Consider the following 9,375-nt stretch of genomic DNA (forward strand, 5'->3'; position numbering starts at 1 on the left):
TTATTGTGTAAATTTAGGGAAGAAGAAATACATAAAGAGAGAAAGATGTAAAGAGAGGGTGACAAGGGAGAGATGGACAGAGTGTGAGGGAGAGAGTAGAGCGAGAGGGAAGAGAGATAGATCCAACCTACATATGATATGTGTGTATGCATCCATCTTAACCATGAATCTATCAAGCGTTGAAAGGGATAAAATTTCTTTTCACTTTAAAAGAGGTTTGTATCTCAAGAGATTTGATCACTCTCGCCATCCATCTTAACCCCGAATCTATCAAGTGTTGAAAGGGATAAAATTTATTTTCACTTTAAAAGAGGTTTGTATCTCAAGAGATTTGATCACTCTCGACGCTTGTTAGATCCGGGGTTAAGATGGATCTAGGTTCGTTATTTTTTAATTGAACCAGCATATAAATGTTAAATGTTCTCTTTTCACTTTAAAAGAGGTTTGTATCTCAAGAGATTTGATCACTCTCAGCCCTTAATAGATCCTGGGTTAAGATAGATCTAGGATGGTTATTTTTTAATTGAACCAACATATAAATGTTAAATGTTAAACATTTAGGCCTACACATCTACTTCTGTATAGATTTTTAATTAGGGGAGACATTGACATTAGATCAAATTTGTTAAATGTTAAATTTGATAATGTTAAATCTTAAACATTTAAGCTTGACATCTATCTTATACTGGGTTGTAGAGTGCTTCTTAGCGCAATAACATAGGCTTTAGATGGCATTTTTAATTAACAAAATTTCTTAGATGGCACTGGGTTGTAGAGTGCCTCTTAGCGCAATGACATAGGTTTTAGATGGCATTTTTAATTAGCAAAATTTCTTAGATGGCACTGGGTTTTAAAGCGCCTCTTGACCCAATGACTTAGCTTTTAGATGACATTCTTAATCAACAAAATTTCTTAGATGATACTTTTAGTTAGTTAACAAAGTTTACACGACTTATTACATAATATTATGGATAAACTCTAGTGTAATGGAAACCATTTCAAATCTCATTTCTTAGAGAGTGGGGAAAATCCATGAAACATTAAATTTTTACATAATATGAAATTGAAGACCTTTTTTTACTTTGATTTGTCAATTTCTTTACCCACCATTACCAACATAATTACTAGAGATTAAACTACAAACAAATAATTACATGCTTTCATGATGTTATTTCTAATTGTAACCATAGAAACTAAGAAAAAAAAACATTATTGAGATTTTAATAATGGTTGGTTTAAATTTAAGTCTCAACAATATATAAAATTTTAATATTATAGTTTTGTTAATTTTAATTTAAATGGGATATTTATATTATTATTATTATAAAATTTTAATATTATAGTTTTGTTAATTTTAATTTAAATGGGATATTTATATTATTTTTTTTCTTTTACTAGCAATTTATTTAATAAGATTATTATTGTTATTTCTACTTTTTAACAAATAAAATTTCATAATAAAATTTTTTTTGTATAATTGTAACATTTTAATTGTACTTTTCCTTTTTATAAATTATAATTTTTTTAGTCATATTAAGGATAATTTCTCTATTAATAATTTCCATAATCACGTAAGTTTCCTTTTAATGAATAATAATTTCCTTACTTTGTCTAGAAATAATTGGCACTTTAATGTTTTTTATCTTTATAAACACCACAAAATTTCTCACAGAATAAATTAAAACATAGTTTATTAAAGATGCGGAATATAAATGGTCTCTTCCACTGTATTTGTATTTGGTAAAGTTCATTGTCATAAATAATACACTTAAGTAAATGTTTTATATCAACATGTCAACTTATTAATTTTATATCTTTTTACTTAAAGATAATTGTTATATTTAATTTTTATATCAACTTTTCAACTTATTAATTTTGTATCTTTTTACTTAACAATAATTGTTATATTTGATGAGTAAGAAATTATGTTTTGAAATTGATATGGTTAACATTTTAAAATTAATAAATTATAAAGAATTACTTTATATAAAATATTATATTATATATATATAACTTTTTAAATTATTTTTAAATTACATATAAAACAATAAGATTATTTTCAAATTGTATATACCAGTTTAGATCTATCTTAACGCTAGATCTATAAGTGTCGAGATGGATCAAATCTCTCAAGGTGAAAACTTATTTTTTGAGTGCAAAATTTGAGGAAAGGTTTGCACCTCGAGAGATTTGATCCCTCTTGACACTTGATAGATCCAGTGTTAAGATGGATCTAGGTTGGTTTCATTCGGTGCAATCATACAAAATTTGTTGAACATCTAATTATTTTGATCATTTTAAATATGCTAAATATGTCTAAGATTAATTTGGTCAATATAATTTAAAATTTGCTTAGCTACCTCAATTTGTTGAGATGAGAGAGACTATTAGTAACTTAATGATGAATAGAGATGAAATTCAAATTTTGAGTGAAAAGTGTCAATGTAACAATTTTGATAGATAAAAAATGTGAATACAAAGAATATAGTCAATTACAAGAAATCCTCATTGTAATCAATCTGAAACTATTTTCTTCTATTGTTCCTATTGTCACACCTATTAGTTTTTCCATTTTCTCATATTGATCATATAAAAAAAGTAGTTGGAATTATAGGCCGTTCAAATATTTAACTCGAGCTACTATAGTAAACAACATACCTTGTGTCTCACCTATTAGTTTTTCCATTTTCTCATATCAATCATATGAAAAGAGTAGTTGGAATAATAGACCATTCAAATATTTAACTCGAGCTACTGTAGTAAAAAACATACCTTCTGTCTCACCTATTAGTTTTTCCATTTTCTCATATCGATCATATGAAAAGAGTAGTTGAAATCATAGACCATTGAAATATTTAACTCGAGCCACTGTAGCCAACAACATACCCTGTGTCTGTTGCTCTCCAATATTAATAGCAGTTTTCTCTAAAGTCAATCATTGTGACTTATGGAGTGTTAAACCCAAAATAATTTTCAATGGTAGTTATTTTCTATTATTGTGTTTGAATGCAAAGTAATTAAAAATGCTAAATGATGGAAAATGGGAAAAGTAAGAATGTACCCAATTATAAATAGTTTATAGTTTCAAGAAGCAAACATTTGGGGTAAGAAGACAATTTATTTAGGATGAAAACTCAAGTATTGTATTTATGGTTGAATAATTTTTATGTGCTTACATTGAAAGAGAGTGTGTGTGATTTTGGGGTGAGAAGGAGAGGCAAGGGGAGATAGAGATATAGATGGGGGGCGGGGTTGGAAAGAAGAGAGAGGAAAATACAGGGAGGGAGGAAGAGATATATATATGGAGAGAGAAATGTTAGAGAGAGAGAGAGAAGGGGAAGAGAGAGAAAGGGAGGGGAAAAGGAGGGGAAAGGGAGGGAGAGAGAGAGTGTGTGTGTATGTTTAGGGGTTGAGATAGAGAGATAGTGAAGGAGAGACAATAGATGGAGGAGGTAGAGATGTGCTTACTCTGAAATCAATGCACACTATTAATCTAATTACTTTGAAATTAATGTACATCATACATCTTGTTGCATCAAATCAGAAATCAACATCTACACTAAAATCAATGCATCTAGTGCAAACAATCAAATAGGATTAGAAATCAACATCTATACTGAAATCAATGCATCTAGTGCAAGAAATAAAATAGGATTAGAAATCAATATCTACACTGAAACCAATGCATCTAATGCAAGAAATCAAATATGAGTATAAATCAACATCTACGTTGAAATCAATGCATCTAGTGTAAGGTATTAAATATGATTAGAAATCGGCATCTACACTGGAATCAATGCATCTAGTGTAAGCAATTAAATAGGATTAGAAATAAATATCAACACTGAAACCAATGCATCTTGTGCAAGCAATCAAATAGGAGTAGAAATCAATATCTACATTGAAACCAATGCGTCTATTGCAAGAAATCAAATATGAGTAGAAATCAATATCTACGTTGAAATCAATGCATCTAATGTAAGGTATTAAATATGATTATAAATTGATATCTACACTAAAATCAATGCATCTAGTGCAAGCAATCAAATAGGATTAGAAATCAATATCTACACTGAAACCAATGCATCCTATGCAAGAATCAAATAGGAGTAGAAATCAACATCGACATTGAAATCAATGCATCTAATGTAAGGTATTAAATAGAATTATAAATCGACATCTACATTAAAATCAATGCATATAGTGCAAGTGATCAAATAGGATTAGAAATCAACAACTACATTGAAATCAATACATCTATTTCAGTGAAAATCTAAAAAAATTATGACTTTCTAGATCTAACTTCTTATCTGTATTTGTCTCTGTGAGACTCTTTCTTATTTCCTCTCTCTCTATCTTCCATTTTGTGTCTATCTACCTCCCCCTATCCATCTCTCTCTTCCCCTCCCTCTCTCCTTCGTCTCACTCTATCTTCCCCTCCCTAACTTTATCTATCTTTCTCTTATTTCCTCTCTCCCCCTGCCATCTATATTTATACCTCCCTCCATCTCTCCTTATTTGTCTCCCTATCTAAACCCCCTGATCATATGTCACAATCTCTCTCACTCTCCCCATATCTATCTATCTATCCACCTATCTGTCCCTCTTCATTTCCCTCTCTATCTCTTCCCCTTCTCTCTCTCTCTCTCTAACCCCTCCATCTATATCTCTATCTCCCATCTATCCCTCTTCCTCCCTCCCTCTCTTTGCCTCTCTCTTCTACCCCCACTTCTGCCCCCACCCCATATATATCTCTATCCTCCATTGTCTCTCCTTCTCACCCCCAAAACATACACACTCTCTCTCCATATCTATCTATCTATCTATCTTTCTCTCTATCTCTCTCTCACACACACACTCTTCATCTCTCCCTTGCCACTCCCTCTCCACTTTTCTCTCTCTATGTCTTTCTTCTCCTTCTAACTCCATCTCTTTCTCCCCCCGTCTCTCTCCTCTCTCTCAAGTCATCTCTATTTTTCCTTCCTCTCTCTCCCCTTCTCTCCCACCTCCCTCCGTCTCTCCCCCCATCATACACACTCTCTCTCTCCACCCTCCAACTCTGTCATAATCTCCCTCCCTCTCTCCTTCTCTCTCTCCCCCCTCCATATGTATGTCTCTCTGTCTCTCTCTTCCTCTTCTTTCCCTATCTTTATCCTCTCCTTTTCTCTCTCTTCCCTCATCTCCTCTATCCCTCATTCCATCTTCATCTCTCCCTTGACAATCCCTCTCCTTCCCCCTCCAAATCCATCTCTCTCCTTCCCTCTCTCCCTCTCCTCTCTCTCTTCATTTCTCTCTCTCACTGTGACTCTCACCTCTATGTCTCGCTCCCATACTCTATTCCCCATTCCGTCTCACTCTCTTTCTTAAATATGATCCCATTGCATTGTATTTAAGAAAGTATCTAAATTAATAAAAAACGTAATTGGTTGTAAAATATTAAACCTATATCTTGGATCAATCAAGTTAAAGAAAATACGATAATAAAAAAATTAAAAGAATCACGCACTATCTTTCCTCTATCATTGTTAATCACTTTTCTTTCTCACTTCGCTTGGCTCCTTGGTTAAGATGCATCTAGTTCATTATAATATTATTTATACTATATAAATTTCACATATTTATATATAAAAATATTCTCATTTTTTAATTTATTAAAACCTCCATTTAATCTCTATGAAAATATTATTAGTAGTCATGAGGATGGAGTTTATTAAAACCTCCATTTAATCTCTATGAAAATATTATTAATAGTAGTGAGAATGGAGGGTTTAGATATACCTCAAAAGTAATTATAACATTTTTGCTCTTAGATTTTATTAAAAAATGTTATAACATTAAATTAAAATAAAATATTTGTAAAATATTTTTATTTTTAAATACGTTATTGTTTTTGGGCATGATAAGACATGGTGTTGACCCATGGTATTGTAACAAAAAAAGTCCTAGATCCATAACATAATAATAAAAAATCTAGATGGCCCATGGTATTAATAAACCATAGTAGTAGCCCATGGTATTATAATTTTCTTCCCTCCTCTCTCTCTTTGTATTGGCCCATGGTATTGTAAAAAACCTACTTAGAAGTTAATAATATCCATGGTAAATATTCATGATTAAAAGTCTTGTCATATTGTAAATATTAAGTTTTTATCTGCTTATTAATTAAATTTATAGATGGAACACATCTATATTAATTGTTACAAATATATTGATTACATAAATATAATATACAATATTCTATGTTACCCAGTATTTATAACCACCCCCACCTAATAAATAGTGGCTAGGGGTGGGGAGAAATACTAATTTAAATGTAATATTATTAAAATTTACCTAATATTTCACGTCACACCCCACCCTGAATGTTACATTCTACTCAATATTTTCCTTCATTCCTACTAATTTTATTGAGCACCTTCCATGATATTCAGTTTACCTTCCTACAATCGAAAACCTGAAATTTACGTGATTATTATTACTAATTTTATTGAGCACCTTCCATGATATTCAGTTTACCTTCCTACAATCGAAAACCTGAAATTTACGTGATTATTATTATTATAGTATTACAAAAATCACACAACAGAAAACTTAAACGGAACAAAATATAAATTTATCATGTTATTATTATTACAGAAATTACACAACAGAAAACCTAAACATTTTTTTATTTAATTAATTTTTTAAAGTAACGTTACACATATCTTCAACATATACAATATATATTAGCCAACACATATATCTTTTTAATATTTTTTTAATGTAACCTTACGTGACAACATATGTCTCATATTTTTTTAATAATTTTTAATGTAATGTTACTTTCGGTGGCAACATCTACCTCATATTTTTTAAATTTTTTTAATGTAACTAACATCTGCCTCATATTTTTTCAATATTTTTTAATGTAACATTACCTTAGGTGGGAACATCTACCTCATATTTTTTTAATTTTTTTAATGTAACGTTAGTTACGTGACATCTCCCTCATTGGGGTAGAGCGCAATTAGCCGACACATATATTTTTTTTAATATTTTTTTTAATGTAAAAGTTAAGTGACAACATCTCCCTCATATTTTACGTGACAACATGTCCCTCATATTTTTTTAGTTGACACGTATGTTTTTTTAAATGTAACGTTACCTGACAACATCTCCCTCATGTACAGCGCTTTAGAGAGCAATTAGCCAACACATATTTTTTTTGTAGTGTTACCTTATGTGACAACATCTTCCTCATATTTTTTTAATATTTTATAACATCTCCCTTATATACTGGGTTATAGAGCGCCTATTGGTTCAATTAACAGACATATATATTTTTGACAATATCTCTTTTATATTTATAATGTAATGTTATGTGACAACATCTTCTTCATATAGTGGATTGTAAAGCGCCTATTGACACAATTAACTGACATATATATTTTTATAATATTACGTTACTTTACAATATCTCTCTCATATACTAAATTGTAGAGAACCTATAGTCGCAATTACATTTTCAATTATTTTAAATTACATATTCTAGTATCAAAATAGAGAAGTTCAATAAATAAATTTAATCTCTCAATATAAAATATAGAGTTACCCTTCAAAATTTGATCTCTAGGCAACACAGACCTGGGATTTGATTTTAACTCGTAAATATAAAAAAGTTAAATAAATTTAATCCTCCCATATAAAATATAGAGTTACCCTTCAAATTTTATACCTGTTGAGATCTTTAAATCTCTGGAGGAGTGGGCAGAGAAATATATACTGATTCATTTAAAGCCTTTTGAAAAGTCTTGGCAGCCACAAGACTTTTTACCTGATCCTTCTTCTGAGGGCTTCATTGACCAACTTATAGAGTTGCGGTCCCTTGAATTACCGGATGACTATCACTGAAGAAGCATTGCCTACTTAACAGACTCAGATAAACTCATATGATGGTGTAAGAGATGAAACCAGTCTCACTTCATGGGCAACATGGACACGTATGTGGACAGCGGAGGAGAACAGACATGGTGATCTTCTTCATAAATATCTTTACTTGTCTGGCAGAGTGGACATGAGACAGATTGAAAAAACGATACAGTATCTTACGGGGTTTGGAATGGTAGAGGGTCTTAACGTTGAAACCATTTTGTCAAAGTATTTTATTATGTTTACTCTGGGTAGCAACCAGATGTGGGATTCCTGGGATTCCATAAATATATATTAGATGTGGTTATTTTATGTTGATTATAGATTCTAAAAATATTTCGAGATTTTAGAGAAATGAGTTAGGTTTATGAGATCTGTAATAATATGCTGAAAATAAACTCAAAATGCTAGCAAGTTTATGCAGAATATTTTAATTTTGAATAAAAGTTTTCTGAGATTAACTGTTCAGTATCTAGATACAGAAAATAGTCCCCATCTTGGATTCATATACACTTCCTTCCCAGAAAGAGCAACATTCATATCACATGGCAACACTGCAGGATTTTGCTAAAAGATATGGGGACCTGAAATTCGCCCAAACATGTGTATTGCTGCAGACGAGAAGCCCCATGAGACTGCATACACAAAGATTGTTGAGAAGTTGTTTGAGATTGATCCTGACACCACAATGCTAGCTTTCGAAGATTTGATGTGGAAAAATGTTATAATGCCTGCACATTCAATGCATGATGGGCATGATAGTAATCTGTTTAACTATTTTTCTTTGTGTTGCTCAGAGATTAGGTGTGTACACATCAGGGGACTATGCTGACATCTTAGAATTCTTGGTTTTTTTCTTTGTGTTGCTCAGAGATTAGGTGTGTACACATCAGGGGACTATGCTGACATCTTAGAATTCTTGGTTGAGAGATGGAATGTGAAAAAATAGGTGGTCATTCTGGTAAAGGAAGGCAGGCTCAGGATTATGTTTGCATGTTGGCACCTCGTATCAAAAAGCTAAATGAGCGAGCTCGAGAAAGGGCAAAACAAGGACGAAGGTGTGGTTTTAGTTGGATATTCAACAAACAAGTCGTGCTCTAGAAACTTTCATGTCCTTCATCTTAAGACTAACTGTTGTAGTACGTTCTTTATGTGTCTGCGTACTTTGTAATAAAATTATGTGTGTGTCTGTAAAATGATAATCTCTGTACAGGAAGCCAGAGACCTTAGTGGATTTGTTGGATTGATAGTGTTACTGAGTTTATTGGATTGGAAAATTCGAGTTGCACTTAATGAGTTTATTGGATTGGAAAAAGTAGGAAGGCTACTTTTTCTCCCTGTTTTTCAATAGCTGGCATCGGCCAAAATATAAAATGTGTTTTGTGGAGTTAATATAATATAATAATAACTTCGTCTTTTACGATGTTTGAATCGCTGTCTTTTGAGCCCTTTTGCTGTCGCTTGCAT

At 31.5% G+C, this 9,375-nt stretch overlaps 1 pseudogene; it reads left to right on the plus strand.

Annotated features, from left to right (window-relative positions):
- Nucleotides 1-9,009, plus strand: part of LOC149203231 (stearoyl-[acyl-carrier-protein] 9-desaturase, chloroplastic-like) — a 46,179-nt pseudogene extending 37,170 nt beyond the window's left edge.
- The last annotated feature ends 366 nt before the right edge of the window (nt 9,010-9,375 follow it).

This window comes from Pinus tabuliformis, chromosome 2_1 (genome assembly GCF_031772625.1).
Source record: "Pinus tabuliformis cultivar Carrire ecotype Pingquan chromosome 2_1, CPIR1, whole genome shotgun sequence".
In the NCBI taxonomy this organism is placed as follows: Eukaryota; Viridiplantae; Streptophyta; class Pinopsida; order Pinales; family Pinaceae; genus Pinus; species Pinus tabuliformis.